Here is a 25000-nt window from a genome sequence, read left to right on the forward strand (position 1 = left end):
TTGTTGGGGGTTAGGATCAAGGGAGAGGGAAGTACCTGTGGTCTCACAGACTGTAGGGAACGGTCAGAAGAAGGGGTTCATCCCCGAAACGTTGTCCCACTCTACTTGCCTAATATTTTCATCCTCCCTGTTTTTGTTTTTTTACCCTCTCACACCCCACTCCCTTCCTCCCTCCGCACTCCCTACCTTTGTTTTCCCTCCCCACCATTGTTTTCCCTCCCCTCGTTTTCCCCATTCCTTATCCTCCATTGCACCCTTCTACCCTCAGGTGTCTATTAGCACCTGGAGTATTGTTTACTCCCACATTCTCCATTTTGTATATCCTTTTGTGATTATAAGCCTGCACATAAAATGTTCATTTTTGCTGATTAACATTTTTTTCCATTATTGAGTGCTGGGAACTATTTTGTTTGCTGCTTTTGTTTACTGAAACTAATATGGATCAGCTCCGGAGACTCCCTGCTTCAATACTATGTCATTCAAATTTTAAAAAGCAGCTTCATTACCTTAGCTAACGAAGGGGTTAAACCAAACTACCTGGTTTGTTGGGGGTAGAGGGGGTTGGTGAAGGGGTTAGTTGCTCCAAGTTGGGTGGTTAGGCTTAGCAAGAAGGTTGCGGGAGGGATTCACCCCTTAATTCCCTACCTCACCCCACTACCCACCCATGAGGAATAACCACCCATACCTGGCAACTACCCCCCACCCCCCCACACACATACAAAAGAATGGGCAAATGCCCTAGTAGCCAAATATGGCTACTAGTGCATTTTCCAATTTAAACACAACATATTAAATTAATGTTTTACTTACCCCTGCCAGGATGAATGTGTCCTCCTCTTCTACCCAAACATGTAAGGGCCAAAGCCCAACTATTAAAACACCAATGACCCTTTAAGTACGTTAGCGGTTACTATCGCTAAGGTAATTAAGGGGGTACTGGTATTTTAATGGGGTAGGTGAATGGTGTACTGTAGTTGCCCCGGTGAGGGTGGTTAGGACACCCAGGAGGGTTGCAGGAAGGGTTAACCCCTTATTTACCTTAGCGGTTGTAACCGCTATGGTAATGAAGGGGTTAACCAGCCCTGGAGAAACTACCCCCATCTCCCACCACCCCCATCACCACACACACACAAATGGGTAAAAGTACTAGTAGCCAAATGGCTAATAAAGCTTTTGCCATTTGTAATGCAAAAAAATGAAAAATAACCAATTAAATAAACATTAAAACACAATACAACAAAAAATACTAGCCAATACATCCATTGATTTGCCACTGTGGTTACCTATTTCCTCAATGGGAGCACAGATAACCCCAATGGCAATGAATGGGCAATCTACTACCCACCCCCAATACCTCCCCCACCCCACTACATATACAGTAATGGGCAAAAGCCATATTATCTAGATCTGGATAATATAGCATTTGCCCATTAAAAATAAAACATTACCCAGCCAGCATATAGTAAATACAAGTTGTTCTTACCCCTGCCAGGATGGAGGCCGTCCTCATCATTCTGGTCCTCCGCTTCTTCGGTGGTCACTGACCGTAAAATTTTAAAAAAACTAACTACTGGCCTGTAACCCCTTAATCACTTTAGCAGTTAACCGCTATGATAATTCAGGGGTTAACCTTCCCTCCCGTTTCCTACCCAGTAGACTTAACCACCCTCCCTGGGGCAACTACCATTGATTGTCACTGTGGTAAGCTATGCCCACAATGTGGTCAAGGATTACCACAGTGGCAATGAATGGGCAACCTAAGAAAAAATTCACAAAATAAAATACATCACATTGCAATTAAATAAAAACAAACATTTGTCAAACATTTTACTGATTAGTTAGGTGGCACCACACTTGCTTTAGTGTGGCAGATCCACCCTTGCTTTAGTCACATTTCACGTGTGTCCTGCTATCCCTGGTCTGATCTATCAGACTAACCATCTAACTGGCAATTAAGGTATATCCAATTTATTAAAGTGTGTGATACTAGTATGCCAATTTTGGCTGTAATTGCTTGCCTTTTGCACAATCTTGAAGCACACACCAAACTCTGTTAATTTTTTATTGTTTTTAAGTTTTTCTTCGCCTTATTTAGAACAAGTTTACTAAATATACATTAAATAATGGTTCTTTTTTTACATTGCTGGGGTTTCGATTGCAGCCACAAGGGAGTTCTTTTTCTCCCACAGTTCATTCAAACTCAATTACTGCCTAGCAGCACCCCTAGGGTTCTAAATTCACTCATTAGCTCAGCGCCCTAATTGTAGAGCAGGATTTCTCACCGCTTCTGGGTTTTTCTTTATTGGGTAAAAAGGTGACGCATATACAGAGACAAATGATAAGCTTTATACAGTATTGTCTACTGGAGCATCTTTTTAACAGATGCAGCAGCGACTTTTACATTGAACAACAACAACAAAATCTGTGTTTTTATGAGGTCAACTATACACATACTACTTCAAAAACCCAGGCTCAGCAAAGTACCTAGTGGACAGCAGTTTCTGCCACAAGAAAGCTGACCATTAGCTCTAATGAGAAAATGTCCATGGGTTCTTACATTTTATAGCAAACAATTACAGAAACCGCACATGGATCTGCACACTGTATCAAGGTATATTCTCACCATGAAGGCTTATTCAGAATTATCTGACAAATGTTTTATTTCTTATTTTCTTCTTCAAAACCTCTTCTGCCAATGTTAGTCACCGACTGGATTCATGGGAACGTTCACCTGTTGGCCAGTATTCCTGTCTGTACTGTACCTACAGTTTACCTGTTCTATTCCTGTGTTATTGTTCTTGTTCAGTTTACAATCTAGGTACATAGGACCATCTTCACAGGACATAATGAAGCACCATACCGATGTAGGAGCAAAATAAATGCAACGTTATGCAATATATCACTATTTGAGACAAAAAACAACAAATTAATATATAGAAATGCCAGAGTTTCCCTGAGGAAATGTTGATACAATTGTACTCACTATCAAGCCTGTCAAAGCAATAGTCTGTGTTTAGTATTGTCCCTTTAAAGGAGCAATAGAAGCAATATCCTACATGTGTGCTTTTTTAACAATAAATCAGTTCTGTAGTATTAGATAATACTACCTTTTTTATTTTTAAATTAAACTCTTAATGCCATTTTTAATGAGTTTTAATATACTTGTGTTAACAAGGGTTAATACACATAGCTACCTAGCTGGCCCACCTTTCACCCCCACTTTTAAAACCAGTCATTGGCCCTTGATAACCTCCCTTCTAGACAAACACAGAAAACCAGACCAAGGCCAACCTGCCATAAAAACAATACCTTGTATTTTTAAGATACAACTTGCAATTCATATTAACCTCTGGTGTGCCAGAAACTTAAAATATTGAATATGTTCACAAGTGTAAAAGTGCAAACAAGTAGGGAGTTACTGTAAATCAACTCAAGTGGTGAGGTAAAATAAAAAGGGATCAAAACAAGAGAATATAACACCTCCCTTGAAAAATTAGTCTGCTGCTGTTCAATGATAATGGGTCAGCATCACAGGTCTAGAATGAATACAAAAAAGGAAAGTGCGAAAACTCTTTTAGTATAGTATTTAGGAGTATATAGTTGGTATCAAGCAAAGGTGAGATATGCACGTACAGCAAGATAGTAAAAACAAGAATTTAAGTATAGATCTTGTCCATGCTGTGTCTTAAAGTGATGTGACACACTGTTTGTCAAAACCTATCCTCATGTTTCTTGCACTTTCTAAAATCCTCCTCCTAAATTGTCCCTTTGTCCTCCCAATATACAGTAGATATGGCCACAAGGCCATTCTAGGAGGTAGATCATGTGTGTTACGTTGCAGGTTACATAGTGAGCAATGGGGAACACCTCATGTGAACCACTCGAAGCAAAATGCTTCCTATCCCGATGAAGCATTTTGCATGGCAAACACCTACCACAGGGCAAATTCCCCATCGTTTTTTCGGGTAACCCGGTTATATTCGTAACACTTTTAAGTGATGAACCAATATCACTAAGGGTAAGTATATTCTTAAAAAAAAAATGACAGCACATTGAGCAAGAATTCTTGAATTTAAGATGCAAGCTCTACATTTTTCAGTCAAATTGATGATATTTTCTATATCATTTGAATAATGATGGTATATCATTTGGCCATGTTTATATAAAGTGACAGAATTTCTTCGCCCTCGATTGCAATAAGGCTGTATCTGTTTGTCCGTTAATGTGTTTCCTGAAGAGTAATACTACATTTCTTAAAATCCTACAAATAACCCCACTCCGGAAATATCCATATTCATGACAGACAACCAACCAGAAACATTTTCTAACTTCTGTTCTCGTATGTATAGTCAACATAAAAGTGAGCAGTAAAATATTCTATACAGTGAGGTCTAATGCTTTTAATAGGTCTAGTCTATAGCAGTTGCAATGTATGTCCCAGTAAGATTATCTTCACAACTGATGCACTAATCTCTGTTATCCTATTTATTAACGCTGTATTCACAAAAGCAAATAACATAATGTTAACCCGGTTTTACTCCCGTAAAAAGCATAGCGTTATTTCTAACGGACGTCCGTTTAAATGATAGGAAAATACGCCTACATGGTATGCATACCATATTCATTAAAGGAACAAACCTTGCTGACGATTTTTTTTATATAGTATTGAAGCAGGGGGTCTCGGGAGCTGAACCCCATTAATTTCAACTCTGGGGACCCCCTGCTTCTGGAGATACTTACCTCCTTGGTAGGTGATGGTAGCCGCTCTGCTTGGCTAGTTGGGCTTTAAAGTTTAAAGCTCCTGCTGACATTACGCGCACCAATGTCTGCGCACCAATGACATTACGGCTTCCTATTGGCTCACAGGGCGCGGGAGCTTTGAACAGCGGCCATTACGTGATCCCTGGTAGCTGAGGAGAGCAGCTACCGGCACCTACTTCAGAGTTATCTTGAAAAACAGGGGGTCCCGGAGCTGAAACTAACAGGGTTCAGCTCCGGAAACCCCCTGCTTCAATGCCATTTAAAAAGAAATAGCAAAAAAAATCGCAGCATGGATTGCTACTTTAAACCTAGTTAAGAATAACGCCAGGAATAATTTTATTTAAGACAGGGGTGTGCAAAGTGGGGGGTACGCTCCCAAGGGGGGTGGGAGATTTTTAAGGGGGGACGAGGTGGCTACAGAGGTCCTGCGCTCTCCCCCAAGGCATTTAAATGCCGGGGGATCGCGCAAGGCCTTTGCAGCTTCCTTTACCTGGTCTTCGGTGATGCGTCGCCATGGTAACCCGCCGAGCAGGAGAGGGGGGGTGTGAGCCGGGAGGTGAGCAGGCGGGGGGCGCAGGGTCAAAACGTTGCGCACCCCTGATTATAGCCGTACCTGACTCTGTTCCCATGTCTTGCTGGCCTCCAAGTGCCACAAAGTGGTTAATATATTCATACCACTAGGCTAACCTCTTGACTGTCTCATTGGTACCCAAAGGGGTTATAATAGAATAAAACCTCCTACCTCATCCATGTTGCGCTACTCTGCAGCCTTCAGGATCAATAACCCCCTGGAACCAATCCTCTGTAGTAATCCAAACTGCCAAAGCGCCCAAAAGTTACAATCGTAAAAAATTTTTTTATCTAACTGATGAACTAAAAAAAAAAACGGGGAAACAAACTGTGATGCGAAAAATTAAATTCGAAGCCTAATCCAGAGCCTTTTGGTGTACTGTAATCCTTCGGCATCCATGTCTCTCGAAGACCCGGTCGCAAACATGATAGTAGCCTTGATTAATCCCCAATTAATATTTCTTCAAATTCTTCATCTTTTCTTCCTATCTGCCACCTCTCCGGACTCGTCCTCTCTGGCCATTGAATGGTGTGTCAGAATGGTGTGTCATGTGAGGCTGTGGCCCCTACATGGGGCCTGTTGCCTACTACAAGTGTTAACTCCGGTAAAATAACGTCTGTTCCTGTTTTAGCTAACATTACGTTATTTGCTATGATTTTGTATACTTTGGTGGATCTAGCCTTAAGACTGGCTCTGCTAAATGACATCCAGCTAGGAAGTAGAGTGCACTGCCATTATTCATTTTTTGCTACAAACATCTGATTCCTAAGGTCTCCAAATGATGTCCCGGGGAACTGTGCAAGATGAACTGCTCAATTAGTCATTGCTCTTTCACCCTGCATTATTACCACTGTCGCACAGACACTGTTATGCATAAATAGCTTAGTGACTATAGTGCCGATTCAGCCTAGTACCTCAGTTAGGCATAGTAATGGCAGAAACTGGCATTCCCGACGAGATGGAGTTATGTTTACCATGAATTCTGATATTGGCTCAGTTCCTGGCTGCCATGTTCTAAACCAGGTTACTTATTGAAGTCTTATTAAAGCTGTGAATGAATACAGATTTTTTGAGAAAGATCACCTTGGTATTCAGGATAATCTCAAATTATTATTTTTTTTCTGTTCTACTTCTGTGGGTGTTAAGATTGAAACAATAAACATGGTTGATTTGGGAAAACATGAAAATAGGAAAATAGCCCAAAACCTTTATACTGTAGTATCTGCTTGAAAGCAAGTTCTACAGAATGTAAAAGATTTAATATACCTATACATAGACTTCCATGTGATTAAAAAAAAAAAAAGCCACAAGCAACATCTATAATGCATACATTCTCTTACAAAGCTCTCAGGTCGGTTTACTTATGTCAAAATTGTGATGAGAGAAAAGTATTCTTTTTCTCCTGACTGTAGAATCTTCTTCTTTCTATTCAGTCATTGCACATTTAGGCGTGTTATGTGGTCAAATGTTGACCTGGATCCTCGCTTTATTTTTTAAATGGAAATCAATTCCCCATTTCCTGCTTCCCTACGGAGTCTCAAATTTTTTAGAGTCTTTTAAGTTGACTGCTAGGAGAAACGGTACTAAAATGTGGAGTTGCTGGGGTGGAAAGGAAGGCTGTCACGGCTGACATCTTCTTTGACCCACAGTGGTTCACAGTCTTTGCTTTTATTTTCACTGTGCTTTTTGAGTTTTTAAAGGTAGTGCGTTGAATAAGACCCTAAAAATGGGAAAATGAGAAATGGCAGATTATGGCCGTAAATGTGCGTGGGTACTCCTTTTAAAGTATTCATTCAGTCATTAAACAGATCACTTCCACTTCAGATTTGTTTCAAATGGAATCGTTGTTTCAGACATTACTGGCCAATAATGCCCTGGCTGGAACTTCAACTCTTCCAGCCAGGGCATTATTGGCCAGTACTGCCCTGTTCTGAGGGGATTATTACTATTATAGGCTAAATGTAGGCTTATTTCATCAATAATAGACACTTTTGTATAGTTAAATAAATTTTTGTATTAAAATAAAATGGTAAATACATGAAACCACCTGTATACTGTATACGCTTACACTGCAGATATCTATATCCACACATTGCCGCCCCCTCTGTGTACACACACACACACACACACACACACACACAAACTGCTGCTACACACACACACACACAATAGCACACCACACACAACACAGCACCTCTACACACACAGCAGCTCTACACACACACACGCTGGAGCTCTAGACACACAACACAGCACCTCTACACACACAACACAGCACCTCTACACACACACACAACACAACAGCTCTACACACACAAACTCTGCTGCTACACACATGCTACACCCATAAACACTGCTGCTGACACACACACACACACACACACACACACACACACACACACACACTGGAGCTCTATACACACACATCAGCTCTACACACACACAAACTGCTGCTACACATACAACAGCACAACACACACACACAATCAAAAATGCAGCCACTTACTAAACTGTGCACTCTCCCCCCCCCCCCCCCACCTCTACACACAACACAGCACAACACAGCACCTCTACACACACCCCACACACACACACAACACTGCACCTCTATACACAGCAACTCAATACACAACACAGCACCTCTACACACACACACACACAAACTGCTGCGACACACACATGCTACACCCATAAACACTGCTGCTGACACACACATACACTCGAGCTCCATACACACACACAGCACCTCTACACAGATATACAACAGCACAGCACACACACACTGCTACTGACACACTCACACACAAACAGCAGCCACAAACAAACTGCAGGCAGCCACTTACTTATTTGCAGACACCCCCCACCCCCCACCCCCACAATTCAACTGAATCTGCTCAGAAAAATCTCAGTCAGCTCGGGAGGGGGAGGAGTAAACCTGTGGCTGATACTTCCTGACCAATCCCCTGCCCTGTCTCAGAGCTGGTACTTCATTCTAACCAATCCCCTGCCCTGTCTCAGCTGTTCTGAAAGCTGATTGGCTGGAAATAAACACATTGAAAACTGCACTTTGCAAGCTGCTAAAATTCCGGGCATTACTGATTGGTTAAAATTCCGGGCATTATCCAATCAGAGAGCAGGGATTTCAATAATGCCCGGAATTTTACTGCTTTAGCCTATAATAGTAATTATAGGCTAAAGCTGGTAAATTCCGGGAATTATTGAAATCCCTGCTCTCTGATTTGTTAAAATTCTCTAATTATCTAATCAATAATGGCCTGCAATTTTTGGCATCCTGCCATGTTTTTCAGCCAATCAACTTTCAGTTTTCATTGACAAAGAGTGAAATGTGCTCTTAGACAGGGGAGGTGATTGGACAGAAGGCACAACAAAGGCACTGACTCCTCCCCCTCCCTGTTTACAGAGAGCTCCGCACAGGAGAGCGAAGGGAAAGGTTTGTGTCTGTTGTGTGTTTTGTGGGTGTAATGGGGGCAGCAGAGTGTTTTATTAGTGTGTGTGTCTGTGTGTGTGTCTTCTGTTGGTGTGTGGTTTATGGGTGTAGAGGGGGCAGCAGAGTCTTGTTGGTGTCTGTCTGCTGTGTGTGTTTTGTTGGTGTAGAGGGGGAGCTGCAGTGTGTGTGTCTTCAGTGTGTGTTTTGTGGATGGAGGAGGGGTGCAGAGTGTTTTGTTGGTGTGTGTGTCTGCAGTGTGTGGGTTTACAGGGGGTGCAGTGGGTGTAGGGAGGGGACTGCTGGTGTGTGTTTTGTGGATGTAGAGGTAGCAGAGTCTGTTTTGTTGATTTGTGTGTATCTCTGCAGTGTGTTTTGTAGGTGCAGAGAGGGGGCTGCAGTGTGTGTTTTGTGGGTGGAGGAGGGGTGCAGAGTGTTTTGTGTGTGTGTCTGCAGTGTGTGGGTTTACATGGGGCTGCCGTGGGTGAAGAGGGGGGCTGCTGGTGTGTGTGTTATGGATGTAGAGGGGGAAGCAGTCTGCTTTGTTGGTGTGTTTCTGTAGTGGGTGTAGAGGGGGCTGCAGTGTGTATGTGTGTGTGTGTGTGTGTGTGTGTGTGTCAGTGGGTGTAGATGGTCGAGGAGGGCTGCAGAGTGTGTTTTGGTGTGTGTGTGTGTGTGTGTCTGCAGTGTTTTTCTGTGTTTTGTGTGTTTGTGGGTGTAATGGGGGGCTGCTGTGTGTTTTTGTGAGTGTAGAGGGTGGAGGAGGGCTGCAGTGTGTTTTGTGGGTGTAGAGGAGGGGGGCTGCACAGTGTGTAGGGGGGACTGCAGAGTGTGTGTATATAGAGGGCTGCGTGTATGTACAATGTCCTTTTAATAAACTTGCAGTAAAAGCAAAATATCAATATGACTAGAAAAATGTATCTTTTTTATGAAAAATTTAAAGAAATTAAAAATAAGCCTACATTTAGCCTATAATAGTAATAATCCCCTCAGAACAGGGCATTACTGGCCAATAATGCCCTGGCTGGGTTAAAGTCCCTCGGCTTCGCTTCGAGCCTTCAACACTTCCAGCCAGGGCATTATTGGCCTGTAATGCCCTGTTCTTCGGGGATTATTACTTAAGTAATGAGCACACTACCGGCCTCTGCCTTTACAGAATACGACAGAAATGTAACTGTTTTAATGATGGGCAGGGAATACTGCGGGGCTCAGTGCAGGACATGTGGTGCGGGACCTCTTACCTTGTCCTTCGCCATCTCTTCCTGCACGGCGCAGAGATGTCTAATGGTGTCACATTGCCATGACAATGGGACGTCATTGGGCGTCTCGTTGTCATAGGTCATGACGTCCCATTGTCATGGCAACATGACGCCATGTGACGTTGCGGCGCCATGATGAGGGACAAAAAAAGTGCGCGCTGTGTAGCGCTATTCTAAATAAAATTGATATATATCAATAGTTAACACTCTAATAATAATATAAAGTGATAAATAATATTAGGGCCAATACCTGTTTGCGGTGTATACACACACACACACACACACACACACACACACACACACTATGTTGGCTTCTATTGCAGCCTGGGATCAGTCCTGACGATCAACACTTTTTTAATATATATATATATTTATATATATATATATATAAACGTCAGTTAGCCATTAAAGGCATTATTTCTACCTTACTTTATTTATTCTTTTATAAAAGCTTATTTTGCGAACTAACGTTTTTGAACATTATATGTCGTTACTTTAATACTCATTTTTTTTTGCACCCATTTGCTTGCGACATATTACATTCCCACGACAGAGTTTTTACTAATGAATATTCTTATGTGCTTATATGCAAATTTAGCCTGAGAAACCAATTCATTTCTAGCTAAATATGGACATGTAAACACAACCTTGACATGTGTTCAGAAGTAATAAGCCATTAAAAAAAAAAAGGACTAGCACAGACCGTACAGTATATCAGCAGAGACCCACAGCTCAGACTGAATTGTGACAAGTGATCATCATTTTAGTACAACCGACAGGCTATCATAAAATGCTCACCGTTTCCAATCTCGCCTAAACCACAAGGGCAGAGTAACAGGACCGTGCTATATCATTTTAAAAACATTGGAGAATACATATTGTAAGCTTGTAATGGGAAGTGGTAAGAAGCCCGACTGATTGTAGAACTTACATTATTATGGTATTGATTTTCTTCACTTGGTTTTAATGAAATAGAAAACTGGTGACAATTTGAGATGCATGGTGTGCATTTACTGTATAAGGAGAGAGTATGGTGACATTTGGAAATCTAAGTCTCATGATCTTCTAATGGACCCAGACAATTAATTGTGTCACATAAAAATGAAAGAAAATATATTGCAATAATGTCACCGTATTACAGACCAATTTTGCATTAACGATATTAACACATCTCTAAATTTCTCTGAGCATCTACAATGTGTCTAAGATTTTTGTTCATCGTTGTTTTATTAGGTGTAATACTATATTTTCACTGTCAAGAAGGTCAGCAATTTGGTATGTACTTTGGCAGTTGAGGAATTCTGCCAGATGTCTTCTGTTAACATGGATACCGGACCTCCGTAAGCCCGACCTCCTGCTCACAAACATTAGGTTTGTTATATTGCTCCACACTTTAGCATCATAGAGGGCTAATGAAGTGAAGTTAGCGGTGCTTACAGGAGGAGAAGGAGTGGCCCAGTGGTAGCTGTGATAATGCAGTTTGAAGATGTAGCGCACTGATTTCTCAAAACACACTTTAAAAAAATATTATTTTTGCATTTAAAATTTTTTGAACATACTAGTCACACACTTTGAAAGAAAGCTTGAACTATATACAGCTAAACCCCGTTATAACGCGCCTCGTTATACCGCGATTCGGTTATGACGCGGTTTTCCCGTGGCTCCCGTTTAAAAAAAAAAAAAATTACATTTTTTGTAATTTTTTTTTGCACACTGCACACACTGCACACACTCACTGCACACACACACTGCTCATTGCTCACACTGCCACACTGCACACACACTGCACACTGCACACACACTGCACACTGCACACACACTGCTCATTGCTCACACTGCACACACTGACACACTGCACACACACTGCTCATTGCTCACACTGCACACACTGCACACACACTGCACACACACTGCACACACACTGCACACACACTGCTCATTGCTCACACTGCACACACTGGCACACTGCACACACACTGCACACACACTGCACACACACTGCTCATTGCTCACACTGCACACACTGCACACACTCACTGCACACACACTGCTCATTGCTCACACTGCATACACACTGCACACTGCACACACACTGCTCACACTGACACACACTGCACACTGCACACACACTGCTCACACTGACACACACTGCTCATTGCTCACACTGCACACACACTGCTCACACTGACACACACATTGCTCACACTGCACACACTGACTAAGTAATGTACAATAACCCCATGTATTTAAATCCACCCTACAACAATCCTGCATACATGTTTGGTACCAAGTAAAAATGCGAGAATTTTACAGCATGAAGGACCCCCAATGCATTCGTCCTTTGCAAACCGATAAAGAATGAGTTTGTGCACTATAGGGGACTGCTAAACATTACAGGATAGTAAGTTGCATGCCTTCTCAGTAGTCACAGGACTGACCTGTTTTTTTTTCTACCAGCTGTGTCTTTCCACAAAAATGTGTAACGTTTAACCAACCCCCTCCCCCCCCCCCAATCATGAAGGCCCCTCCTCTTGATCCCCACCCTACCGTGTTTATCTGCAACTTGTCTCAAGCTTCGTTCAACAGGCTGTTTAAGGAATCCACAGCTCTCTGAAAGCTCAGATAGGAAAGGCATCTGCGGTGCAGCACAACTAGATACACACACACAGAGACACACACACAGAGACACACACACACACACACACACACACACACACACACACACACACACACACACACACACACACACACACACACACACACACACACACACACACACACACACACACACACACACCACATTGCTGCCGGGGGCTGAGAGACAGGAGCCTATGAGAGGGAGGGGAGAGGGAGGGGGCTGTGAGAGGGAGGGGGCTGTGAGAGGGAGGGGGCTGGGAGGGAGGAGGGATGAATCGTGCCGTTTTTTTTAAACATTTTATTTATTTAATTAACTGGCGCCCGTCATAGCGGGCCCCACAGAGAGGCCAGACGGGCCCGCATGTTGTGCAGGCCTCTTCCTTCCTTCCCTCCTCACTCCCTCCCTCCCGATCAGGCGCGTGGCGGCCATTTTTTTTTTAAATTAGCGCGACCCCGTTACTAACGCAGTGGTCTCGGGGTGGACCCCGAGGACCGCGTTATAACGGGGTTTAGCTGTACTATTTATGTATTAAAAAAATTACGTAGATGTTTGTGGGTTTTTTCATATATACACACCTTTTGTTTACATTTGTGTGTAAAATATATACATTTATATATTCTTGTGATAATAAATATATATATATATATATGTATATATATATGTAACGGTGTTTCCCCAACCCTATGTGAGATTCCCCTGTTACAGGGTGTATGGTGCATGATACCTGTTGGCTCACAAGAGGCTGAGGTGTCCGCCGGTGTTTGTGGGGACTACAGAACAGGCTTCTGGGGTACATACCCGACATTTACTCCATGGTACGCAGCGCCTCCATCTGCTGTAGCTTCCAGATGTATGAAGGTAATCTCCCACAGTAGAACAGACTCCTCTCCCCCCGGAAAGATTACACACTCCTCTCCCCCCGGAAAGATTATACACCAAGCAGGAGGTATATATAACAGGAACTGGTTTATTCTTCTGCTCCCAGCACAGTCTCTAGGCACTTCTGCCCAATGCAGTCACAGCTCTGGTCTCTCAAATTTCAGATGTTCCCTGGACCTGCACTATGGGTCAAGGGCCCCTGCAGCAGTCCTAGCTCTTCCCTGATCCTCTAGCAGAACCAGGGGAGTAGGTAATCACTTTCCCCCGAAGGGAAGAGAACCTGGGCCTGCCAGTACACAGCAGCCTTGTGTGATACCTTGTCTCTCTAATGGTAGAGACAAACTAACAATTAGGAGATGCAACCCCTTGAGTACAGTAGGGGGGGTGTACCAGGTCTGAACCCAGGATTGGGTAGAATACAGACCTGAACCCACCTCCTCCCCTGTCCTCAAGGGTACTGCCTGAGTGTGGAAAACCCGTGATTGTCGTATCACTGCCTGCTGTTACCAGACCTGACATGTCAGGATAGGGTAGAATAGTAGCCAGACATGGCATGGCTATATATATAATGTGTACAGAAATGTTGTCGGAGATTAAATGTCCTAGCTATCTTATCTCCAGTTTAATATTCTTGATGGACTTTGTGTGTGTACTGGCCAACATATCTCCTTCCTTAAATCCAGTAGTGAGTTGAAAAAATATCTGTTTAGATTAGAGACCATTGATTATTTTTGAGTGAACGAAAGGCAAAAGCCATGAAATAAATACTGCATCTTTAAATGAACATTAAGTGATACGATACATATTACAGGGGACAACAGCCACAGTTTAACTCTACAGGACTTACATTTTTTTTCTTAATTCTTTTCTCTGCAGTTTTCATACACCTATCCACATCTTTACCTCCCGCGTTCACTCATTCAGGGACATATCGCTTTCTTTATATGCTAAATAATCATTTTTTTGTTTGTTTTACAACTCTGACCGTGTACACAGCTTACAATTGAAATGTTGGTGTCTGAGGCACAGGGAGATAGAATGAGTTATCCAATGTCACAAGGAGAACAGACACTGAGATTTGAAATGGGGTTTACCTTCTTCAATGTCAGGGTTCCTATCTGTACGATGTGTAACTATCAGCCCCATAAACGGAATGTCATAGAACATGTCATTGTTAAATCATGCTTTGATTTTCCTGAGTCATATAACTGATGTTCTTTGATGTAATTAATTTGTGAGCCCTGGTAAGACCATTTTCAACTGTATTAAATACAATTATTAAAAATATTTCTAATTATATTTGTTGAGCACTCCTGTCAGATATCATTATAATATTTGTAGCTCAAACATAGCCAGATTGTCTTACTTAGCATAGTTTACATTGGCTCAAACATTATTTAATAACCCCAGATATGATTACACTCAAATATGATATAATAAAATGACATTCACACAGGTATCTCTATATTTTAGACTAAAACTGTTGTAGTCAAATTAATTTAAACGCAAAACATATTTATAGGACATTTAGGGGATTATTAATAAAACTGTGATCCTGCACATCAGGGCACCTTGCACAGAAAACCCAATCGGCACTATCCCAGTTTAATAAATAACCCCCTAAGTGTATATATTTTCTAAGATGAAATGAATGTTGGTAATCACTGTAAAATTCATTTGATAATGCAGTGATGGCTATAGTTGGTGTTTAATGAGCTTATGAAGTACTGTACCTCATGAGGAGCAGAAAGCAAGGCACTCATTGCGGTTTTTCTGTCTACACATCAGCTCACAATGCTCATTAAACCTCTCTCTGCAGAGTGAAAGACACTAAACACGGTCTTTGGCCTTCTCACTAACCCCTTTACAGACTTCTTTAGTAGTAAACATTAAAGTTTTTTCATCTCTTTTATCTCATGTGAAGAATGTTTTATTTTTACTTTGTAGTAACTTGCGGATCTAACGTTTTCTATAATGCTTTATAATATTTTACTTTGGAAAATGCTGCCCATCATATGGTAATGTTGCCTCTCATAATCTTGGGTGTGGTTATGATGGTCTTTTGGACGTTTCAGTGATGTATTGGTAAGATAGAGAACGGTGCTTCCATTATGGTTTTCTGGCTAACTTAGTAATGGATTTGCAACTCCCAGCGTGACATCCATGGAGTACCTTCCTCCTCTTTATTTTGCAACAAGCTGTGTCCTGAGTTGATTATTCTGAGGTGTGTGAAGCTGTATTGTGTGAATTCAAGTATCTTGAATGCACATGATTGTGGGTTCAGTTCTCACCTGGACTGCTCTGCACTCTGTGTGGTCATGAGGATCATACAAATAAAATGGTATCCCCTGTGCCTTCCCAGGACATACTTGGAAAAAAGGTATCTCAATGTATCTTTTGTCCATAGCATTTGTAGACTGAACTAGAATTAACTGGTATCTGTGTTAGAAAACCTGAGCTCAATTGAAATGACCATGGTCTGGTGTATATTTCAATATTATTCTTGCATAGAGGGGATTCTCCACTTCAGCGAAAAATGATCAGCATGCGAAGATTTAACAGATCACTAGCTAATGCTGTGTGTAAATATATGTACATAGATACGTGTGTGTGTGTGTGTGTGTGTGTGTGTGTGTGTGTGTGTGTGTGTGTGTGTGTGTGTGTGTGTGTGTGTGTGTGTGTGTGTGTGTGTGTGTGTACACTGGCGACACACTTTATTCGAGCTCGGCTAGTCCCACGAATTCGGGTATACCCGGGTGTATTGAGGTTTGTGACTGTTTTCTGCCCGAGTGCATTGAGGTATTTTCCAGGCAGGGATTGGAGCATTTTAGTCCCGCTGGCTGCAATACTGCACAGTATATATATATATATATATATATACTGCATTACAATTCATGAAATTATGCCATCTGGTAGACACGCGAAGCATTGCAGCCTATTAAATCCTAATCATTATCATTTAACAGATCAGCCGCCCGTCAGCCAGGCATGAACCCAGGCTGGGAAGGCAAACGCAACGGGGCTTGTCAGAGGTGAGGAGCGGCGCATTCCAGGTATCTGCCAGGTACATACTGGGTATTTGCTCGAATAAAGTGTGTCGGTGCAGTATATATATATATATATATATATATATAAAAAGAAGAAAGCGCCCGATCCTAGTGCAATAAGTTCAAAATAGACATTTAATATTCCCAAAAATCTAACAAATAAAAACTCACAAACAACAGATATTAGAGAGCGTGTTATGAGATAATACTCATGCACCAGTGGCTGGATACTCAGCTCCTCCGATCGTATGCCTCGTGATGGCGTCAGTTCCACACTCCTCTGAGCTTCCATCCAGCAGGAACTCAGGGAGCTATGCAGCCGCTATTGTCGTCCCTCATGAACAGTGCACGAGGATGAATAGTTCCGGGCAAGGCAGGAAGAGGCAATGGAGTCACATGAATGGAGCTATCAGCGAGCTAGAGTCCAGTACTGGGTAACAGGTGAATGCGCTCACACTAGCAGCACAGTGCACACCCTACGCATTTCTTCACGTCAAGTGATTTCACCAGGAGATGAATATTAGGTGCTAGTCATAGGTATGTATACCCACATAATACAATTAATTAAAATATAAGCCAATTAAGCACATGTGTCATAACTACCTATACTGATTACCTGTGGTATAATGATACCACTATCAATGCTATTGTAATACATATACTAATTACAATTGTATATACCAAATAAAATATATAAAATGATATACAAATTAAAAAAAACAATAATATACACATAAATATATAGAATCATACTGCTATCCACCAAACCCAATATGTATTTATCAATCTGGGAAGAAGTACATACTCTGTGAATCAGTATTGAATGTGAATAACTGCATATACATGCTGCATATCTATAAATAAAATCAACCAATAGTTATCTATGTGCAAATATTGAATTAATTTTGTAAATAAGAGGACATGATAAATGAATGGCTGTATGGAACCAAGGAAACAACATACTCCTAACAATAAAAATCAAATTATATATATATATATATATATATATATATATATATATATATATATATATATATAGCTGTGTGCTCATCTGCATGTCTTAGGCAGGTCTGCAACCCCGCCTTTCCCCATTATCACCCAGCATACAGCACTTCCACTGCAGCAAGGGATTCTGGGAAATGACAGGCAAATGAGCACACAGTGTCACTTTTTGCCTCAATAACCATTTTTAACATGGTTCCCTATAGGCTTAAGCTTGCTGCATGGTCACAGCTTTGAGCACAGCCAGGGTTAAGGTGCATACCCAGAAAACCACCCACAGACAGCTGTTTCGACCTTGATGGGTCTCATCAGTGTGGGGTTGATTTTACTGGGAATGCAAGAGAGGCTATGGGATAGGCTAAACCATAATACTGAGTTAAGTTATGGTGAGTAAAAAAAGTGACAAAAACCCTCCACAGGAAAGCAAATATGCAAATATAGCTGTGTGCTCATCTGCATGTCTTAGGCAGGTCTGCAACCTATGTATATATATATATATATATACCGTATTTCCTCGAGTCTAAGACGCACTTTTTTTCCCTTTTTCACGTGGCTGAAATAGGGACTGCGTCCTAGAATCGATGTATTGAAAAAAACCCACAAAAAAAACAGCCAGGGGGCGCTGCAGAAGAAGCCACAGCAGCTTTCAGCATTTGCCCTGCGTTTCTGCCACCCGCCCCCACACAGAAGGAGCAGTGTGTCCTGCTGTATGTCCCGCGACTCGCCACCAAACCCCCCCTCCCTCCAAGTGCCGGTCCCCAAAGGAGCAGTGTATGTTCGGCTGCATGCCCCGCGCTCCCCCCTAGCTTGCTCCAAGTGCCGGTCCCCAAAGGAGCAGTGTATGTTCGGCTGCATGCCCCGCGCTCCCCCCTAGCTTGCTCCAAGTGCCGGTCCCCAAAGGAGCAGTGTATGTTCGGCTGCATGCCCCGCGCTTCCCCCCCCCCCCCCCCCTTGCTGGAATTACCGCCCCCACACAGGAGAGATTGATTCAGCAGTGTGTGGCTGCATGCCCCAAAAGCCCTCTGTCTGGCTCTGCTACTAACAGCTGTGCTGGCGGCACCACAATCCACCCCTCCCCCTTGCTCCAAGAGCTAGTCCCCAAAAGAGCAGTGTATGTTTGGCTGCATGCACCACAAGCCCCCCTCCTCCCCCGCTCTGCTCGTTGGAAGTGCCGTCCCACACAGGAGAGATTCATTCGGCAGTGTGTGGCTGCTGCATGCCCCACAAGCCCTCCGTCTGCCTCTGCTATTCACGTGTGTGTGTGTGTGTGTGTGTGTGTGTGTGTGTGTGTGTGACCTTTCATTCTCTCCCCTTCCCTCCAATCTCTCTCCCCCTTCTCTCCATTCTCTCCCATTCCCCTCCTCCCCCCATTCTCCCCTCTCTCCCCTCTTCCCCCTCTCTCTCTTACCCCCTCTCTCTCTCTTACCCCCTCTCTCTCTCTTCCCCTCTCTCTCCCTCTCTTCCCCCCAACTCTCCCTCTCTTCCCCCACACTCTCTCTCTTCCCCCCCAACTCTCCCTCTCTTCCCCCCAACTCTCCCTCTCTTCCCCCCAACTCTCCCTCTCTTCCCCCCAACTCTCCCTCTCTTCCCCCCAACTCTCCCTCTCTCTTTCCCCCAACTCCCTCTCTTTCCCCCAACTCTCTCTCTCTTCCCCCTCTCTCTCCCCCCTCTCTCTCCCCCCTCCCTCTCCCTCTCTTCCCCCTCTCTCTCCCTCTCTTCCCCCCTCCCTCTCTTCCCCCCTCCCTCTCTTCCCCCCCTCCCTCTCTCTTCCCCCCTCCCTCTCTCTCCCCCCCCTCCCTCTCTCTTCCCCCCCTCCCTCTCTCTTCCCCCCCTCCCTCTCTCTTCCCCCCTCCCTCTCTTCCCCCCCTCCCTCTCTCTTCCCCCCCTCCCTCTCTCTTCCCCCCCTCCCTCTCTCTTCCCCCCCTCCCTCTCTCTTCCCCCCTCCCTCTCTCTCCCCCCCTCCCTCTCTCTCCCCCCCTCCCTCTCTCCCCCCCTCCCTCTCTCCCCCCCTCCCTCTCTCCCCCCTCCCTCTCTTCCCCCCTCCCTCTCTCCCCCCCTCCCTCTCTCCCCCCCTCCCTCTCTCTCCCCCCCTCTCTCTCTTCCCTCCCCTCCCTCTCTCTTCCCTCCCCTCCCTCTCTCTTCCCTCCCCTCCCTCTCTCTTCCCTCCCCTCCCTCTCTCTTCCCTCCCCACCCTCTCTCTTCCCTCCCCTCCCTCTCTCTTCCCTCCCCTCCCTCTCTCTTCCCTCCCCTCCCTCTCTCTTCCCTCCCCTCCCTCTCTCCCCTCCCTCTCTCTTCCCTCCCCTCCCTCTCTCTTCCCTCCCCTCCCTCTCTCTTCCCTCTCTCCCTCTCCCTCTCTCTTCCCTCTCTCTCTTCCCCCTGCCTCTCTCTTCCCTCCCTCTCTCTTCTCTCCTCTCTCTCAAAAAAAAAAAAATTCTGCACATTTAATATAGTGGGGGTTTTTCCCCCAATTTTTTTTTATTAAATCAAGGGTGCGTCTTAGAATCGATGGCGTCTTAGAATCGAGGAAATAGGGTATATATATAAAAAATAAAAAATTTAAATTAATTAAAATAAAAAATAATAATATAAATCTAAATGAACATGTGTAGTTGTCTCTGTATAACCATACAACCATTCAGGGCTATTATCAAAAGAGAAATATAAACCTTTTAGATGTAAATCATATATATATTAAATGACGTGATCCATCCCATATTATAAATGTATAATGAAACATATTCTGTAATTAAAAAATAAAACAAATTAATATTAGCATAAAATATACCTTATCTAAATTATTTATCTAATATATAAACCTAGGAAAGGAATAGATCATCTAAACATACATGTATCTACAGTAACTGTCCAATTGGTACCGTAAACATGTAAAATATCTATTTAAATATATTAATATACATGTTTAGAAAAATATCCAACATGACTAATAAATTACCAACAACTATTCTTATAAATAAAACATAAGTAGTCTCAAGATGTGTCAAACATCTAAAAACCACTAATTCTATTTCATCATTTTCAAATGGGTCTGTGCATCTAGTAAAGGGACATATAGATTGCTTGTCCACTTTCGTGGTTTATGTCATTATGTGTCCATGTGGTATCCATATATATTGGTAGGACAGCGCGATCTCTTAGCACACGGTTCTTGGAACATCGTAGAAATATTATACACGGATTACAAACACATAGCTTATCTCGCCACTATAAGTCTATGCATAATCAAGATCCAGCCACATTAGTGGTAATGGGCATAGAAGCTATTAAATCTACTCTACTAAGTGGTGATAGACAAACTTTTAAATCTACGAGAAACATACTGGATCTACACTCTTAATACATTGAATCCAGGTGGCTTAAACGATAGTATTGACATCAGTACTGTGGTTTAATTTTGGTTATGCTTCATTCTTTCCCCTCCTCTATGATGATGACATATAAAGGTCTGGGTTGAACATGCTTGACATGTTCCCTTTATATTTTGTCTCATGGGATTTTTCTCTTTTTCACATATTATTTCATATATATTGATCAACACAGCACATATAATTTAGAGTTAATATACATATTATATTTTTTTTATATATTTAATTATACATATTATAAAATAATAATCTATTAGTGAGTTATTCATTCACTATTACACATGGGTATTTTGTTATATATATTTATAACACATTAACACAATTTATTTCAATATATTTATTCATATTGTAAATATACACTGTATTTAATCACACTAATAGGTTATTCGTATTCATGTTAGGTATACACATATATAATCAACACTTAATGGGCTGTATAGTACAGTCTTGACATGTTTGCGATGCTAGTGATCTAGGATACAAGCTCGGGTCTTTTCATTCCTTCTTTCTTTGCTGCGAAAGATAAGATACAATATGTCAATATCAACTATTGATGTAACTATATATATAATATATATCATTAGATTGATACCACTGTGAGGTATTCGCAGTGGTGGTATATTTAGTTATCTTTATATAGATGTAATATATTCATCTTTTATAGTTTCACCTCACTATCACAATATATAACATGATATTTATGTAATCTTGAGACTACTTATGTTTTATTTATAAGAATATTTGTTGGTAATTTATTAGTCATGTTGGATATTTTTCTAAACATGTATATTATTATATTTAAATAGATATTTTACATGTTTACGGTACCAATTGGACAGTTAGATACATGTATGTTTAGATGATCTATTCCTTTCCTAGGTTTATATATTAGATAAATAATTTAGATTAGGTATATTTTATGCTAATATTCATTTGTTTTATTTTTTAATTACAGAATATGTTTCATTATACATTTATAATATGGGATGGATCACGTCATTTAATATATATATATATGATTTACATCTAAAAGGTTTTATATTTCTCTTTTGATAATAGCCCTGAATGGTTGTATGCTTATACAGAGACAACTACACATGTTAATTTAGATTTATATTATTATTTTTTATTTTAATTAATTTTAATTTTATATATATATAATTTGATTTTTATTGTTAGGAGTATGTTGTTTCCTTGGTTCCATACAGCCATTCATTTATCATGTCCTCTTATTTACAAAATTAATCCAATATTTGCACATAGATAACTATTGGTTGATTTTATTTATAGATATGCAGCATATATATGCAGTTATTCACATTCAATACTGATTCACAGAGTATGTACTTCTTCCCAGATTGATAAATACATATTGGGTTTGGTGGATAGCAGTATGATTCTATATAATTATGTGTATATTATTGTTTTTTTAATTTGTATATAATTTTATATATTTTATTTGGTATATACAATTGTAATTAGTATATGTATTACAATAGCATTGATAGTGATATCATTATACCACAGGTAATCAGTATAGGTAGTTATGACATGTGCTTAATTGGCTTATATTTTAATTCATTGTATTATGTGGGTATATATACCTATGACTAGCACCTAATATTCATCCCCGGATGAAATCACTTGACGTGAAGAAACGCGTAGGGTGTGCACAGTGCTGCTAGTGTGAGCGCATTCACCTGTTACCCAGTACTGGACTCTAGCTCGCTGATAGCTCCATTCATGTGACTCCATTGCCTCTTCCTGCCTTGCCCCGAACTATTCATCCTCGTGCACTGTTCATGAGGGACGACAATAGCGGCTGCATAGCTCCCTGAGTTCCTGCTGGATGGAAGCTCAGAGTAGTGTGGAACTGACGCCATCACGAGGCATACGATCGGAGGAGCTGAGTATCCAGCCACTGGTGCATGAGTATTATCTCATAACACGCTCTCTAATATCTGTTGTTTGTGAGTTTTTATTTGTTAGATATTTGGGAATATTAAATGTCTATTTTGAACTTATTGCACTAGGATCGGGCGCTTTTTTCTTTTTTTCTACAGATCATTGGAAAGTCGTTGGCGCCATAAAGACGGCTGCCTGGATCCAGCATTAAGAATCATCTACAAACATTTTCATTTTTGGGAACATTTTACAGTGGACTTCCACCTTTACTGGTGTTTGGACTTGATATTGGTTTGATTGCATTTAATATATTTATGCACAATTTATATATTTATATCTGTTTCACCTCCATATCAGGTTTTCCCTCTAATTTAACTATATAGTCTTTTATATAGGCTCATAGAATGTATTATTTGATCACAAATTACATCACTAGTTAGACATTGTTTATATATTATATATTTAAAAATTTTATATTAGGTTACACTTTATTTCATCTCTTTGTTGTTATATATATTTTTTATTTATAATATTATACTTATCCACTTAGGGTGTTATTTTTATATATTATCTCTAATTAATGATTATTCAACACCAGATTTTTAGGCGCAGTCTTTTATCTGTCAATCAATCAATCAATATATATATATTTATATATATATATATATTTACACCTACATAATGCTTTGCTGGCAAAGAAGGTAGTAGTAAAGGAACGAGAGGGAGTAGGGGGTATGATACCTTTTATTGAACTAACAAGTAGTTGAAATGTTAGATTTCGAACCTCTCTGGTTCCTTCATCACGGTTCCCGATGAAGGACCCTAAGAGGTTCGAAAGCTTGTAATATGTCAACTATTTGTTGGTCCAATAAAAGGTATTATATCCCCTACTCCCTCTCCCTCCTTTGTTACTATATGGAAGAAAGGACCAACACGGCGACCTACCCTTCTTTGCTGACGAATAATAGGTCTTTGGCAAATATGTTTTTCTCCATTTGATGGAAACATGACTGGGAAAAGCATGAATTTGAAATATTTCTATGAAAAGGGGCTGAGGAGGTTCTGGATATAAAACAGGGCTTTCCTGATGGAGAGACAAGACAAATGTGTGTGGTTTATATGCAGCAACCAGATATGATCATATATTTTTTCTGTATGCAGTTTACCAGAGCCTTTGATGTACAGTATACCAGGGGTAGCCAACTCCAGTCCTCAAGCACCATCAACAGGTCAGGTTTTGAGGATATCCTTGCTTCAGCACAGGTGGCTCAATCAGTCAATGACTGAGTCACTGATTGAGCCACCTGTGCTGAAGCAGGATTATCCCTAATACCTGGCCTCTTTGTGGCCTTTGAAGACTGCAGTTGGCCACCGCTGATGTATATAAATAATACCAGAATAGGCTTGTTTATTTTGAAATACTTTTTTTTTTAAGGTATTAAGTACCTAGTCTTGACCTTATACGCACATCACTGCCATTTAGTTCATTTTGGTTCTGTGTAGTGCAGAGTTTGTCTTATTATACAGTATCTTTATCATTGTTAGTAGGTTGAAGGAGTTAATAACGACTCAGTGTCAGCTTCGGTACTATTCATCATGTTTGCTAAGTTCCAATAAACACTTTATTTTTGGTCTTCCCATTTTTTATCTTTTGTGCTTGCTGGAACAAAACAACTTGAATTGCTCCTTTAAACATTTTTTAAACTAAAATGCCCCCCTCCCCCTCCCCTAGGTGAGAAGATTTTTGAGATCAGAAGGTGCCCGGGTGTTTACGGATGTTTAAAGGTACCATGTCACACGAGCCAATAGCAAACTGCGAGGACGAATTTCGTAGCTTCATATTGACCTGGACAACACAGGACCTTTAAACAGCCAGATTGGGTGCCCAACCAGGACTGCTACTGGCAGCACTTTTTCAAGGTATGCATCTTGGGAAGCAGGGGGTCCCAGAACTGAAATTTAACCGATTCAGCTCTGGAGACACCCAGCTTCCCACCAAGTATAAACAAAACAAAACCCCAAGAGGCAATGGCTCTTTAAGGATGGTAAACGTTTGAGCTGGATTTACATCCCAACATGTTTCTCACTTTAATGTACTCCGAGTAATCTC

At 41.4% G+C, this 25000-nt stretch overlaps 1 protein-coding gene and 1 long non-coding RNA gene across 3 annotated transcripts in view; one reads left to right on the plus strand and one right to left on the minus strand.

Annotated features, from left to right (window-relative positions):
* GRIP1 (glutamate receptor interacting protein 1) overlaps positions 1-25000 on the plus strand; it is an 894479-nt gene that overhangs the window by 193077 nt on the left and 676402 nt on the right. The window lies entirely within an intron of this gene.
* LOC142495185 (uncharacterized) overlaps positions 21353-25000 on the minus strand; it is a 58054-nt gene continuing 54406 nt past the window's right edge. The window contains exon 4 of the long non-coding RNA XR_012801682.1: positions 21353-21498. This is a non-coding gene — a long non-coding RNA (uncharacterized LOC142495185). The remainder of the gene's footprint in view (positions 21499-25000) is intronic.

The sequence above is a fragment of the Ascaphus truei genome, chromosome 5, assembly GCF_040206685.1.
Source record: "Ascaphus truei isolate aAscTru1 chromosome 5, aAscTru1.hap1, whole genome shotgun sequence".
NCBI classification, from domain to species: Eukaryota; Metazoa; Chordata; class Amphibia; order Anura; family Ascaphidae; genus Ascaphus; species Ascaphus truei.